Here is a 2,074-nt window from a genome sequence, read left to right on the forward strand (position 1 = left end):
TGTCACATAACCCCAATTGCCCTGCTCTCCCCCCTCCAAAAAAAAAGAACATGCATTTTTAGTTAAATTAATTCCTAAAAAATTAGTTTTTCTTATGATTGTAAATGATTTCTTACAATTATAAAATTGTAAATAAATTGTAAAAAGGGTTTTAAAAATGTTTTCTTGATCTTTATTTCTAGTAAATAAGAATGAGAATGTTTTTGTGCACTAATTTTATATCCTGTGACTCTATACACTATGTCACCTGCAAATAATGGTATTCTGACCTTTTCAACTCCAATGTTGATCTCTCTAATATTTGCTTCCTATTTTTTCAATGACTAGAATTACCAACACTACATTTAAAAAACATGCTGAAAAAAATAAATATCCTATCTTTGTACCTGTTTTTCAGTAGGAATGTTTTCAATATTTGTCCATTGCATGTTTTATAAACTTTTTATTATAGGATGGGGAATACACCTGTTATTTCATTGGTTTAGGAAATTGATAAGCCTTTCCTTAGTCTGAAAAGGAAACTTTCTCGACTAACAAAGATTGGCAACTCTACTACAAGTTACAGTCTTAGAGGGTGGCTGAAAGCACTGACAGGTTGAGTGATACTTGAGGGCAGTATAGCAGAGGAAGAAGTTGAACCCATGTTGTTCTGACACTTGAGGGCAGTTCTCTATCCACCAAATCAGGCTGCTCTTTTTGAGGGGAAATAACTCTATTCAATATTGAGAGGAAATACCTCTATTCCTATTCTTCTTAGTATTTTTATCATGAATAGAAAAGCTTTAGCATGAGGAATATTTTAAATGTATTGCTGTATTGTGTTAGTTAAAATTTGATTTATTATCTTTACATCATTATTCATTAAGGAATTTAATCTATAACTTTCTTTTCAATGTCATCCTTGCCAGATTCTAAGTCTATGCGATACTTGCCTCAAAAAAGGTATTGGCAGTCTTAACTTTATATTTTTGAGTAACCTCCGTAATGTAAGAATTACTTGCTAATGAAATGTTTGAAAGAATTTACATTTTAATCTTTCTGGGCTCGTGTGTGTGCACACACATGTACATGCATGCATATTCAGGTGTGCATGTATATAGTATGCAAATGTGTAAATAAGCAATTTTTTTATGATTTGTCTTATTCTTTTGAAACTGATCTACTTAAATGACTAATTTCTTGTTACCTCAGCTTGGGCATTTTTTTTTCCTGTTTCCCCTGTTGTTCAACTTACTGGTATATAGTTATGTGTAATATTCCCTAATAACATTCTTAACTTATTTGTGTTTGTAGTGATCTCCTTTTATTATGTAATTTTGCTGGTTTTGGGGAGGGAGGGTTATCTTTCAATTGTTTGCTAGTAACATCAATTACATTGCGCTTTAAACAAGCCAACTCCTGGTTTTATTTTTCAACTGTTCTTTTGATTTATTTTTAATTTATTCCTGTTTTAAACTCTGTAATAATAATTCTCCATTCACCAGGCAATTCAATAATTAACTACACTAGAAAAGATTAATAACAACTCAGGAAAAATAGCCAAATACAATAAAATGGGGAACTTTGTTACTCCAAATAAAACAAGTTTAAAAAAAGATTAATAATAAGAGAATCACAAATCTGAACTACTTAATAAGTATTGTAATTAAGAGCTCTATGGAGAGAACTAAATGGGAGAAGCTGGGAATATGAATTCTTTTCAAATACACATGATATACTGACAAAAATTTATGAGCATAACTTCTAGTTTTTAAGGTGGTAGGGATTTTAAGATGGTAGGGATTCATTACCTTCTAGGACAGTGAGTGTTGTTTTGATTCCTGGCAAAATCCTAAAATTAGAAAGATAAATAGTGATAACTTAAGGGTTATAGGCAATTCATCAAATAGTCATGTGATAATGACAGGATAATATCACTTTTTAATTCTGAAAGTGTTACTAAATGAGAAGATCTAGGTAATGCTATGGACAATGTCTACCTGAATTTCAGCAAGACATTTATGATATTTTCATGACCAAAGTGTAGAGATAGGGGCTGGATGGGGAGCACATGATTGTTGTCTTTAAATATAAT

The sequence above is a fragment of the Petaurus breviceps genome, unplaced genomic scaffold (genome assembly GCF_028583685.1).
Source record: "Petaurus breviceps papuanus isolate PSGF00001 unplaced genomic scaffold, PetGlider_PUasm1.0 175, whole genome shotgun sequence".
NCBI lineage: Eukaryota > Metazoa > Chordata > Mammalia > Diprotodontia > Petauridae > Petaurus > Petaurus breviceps.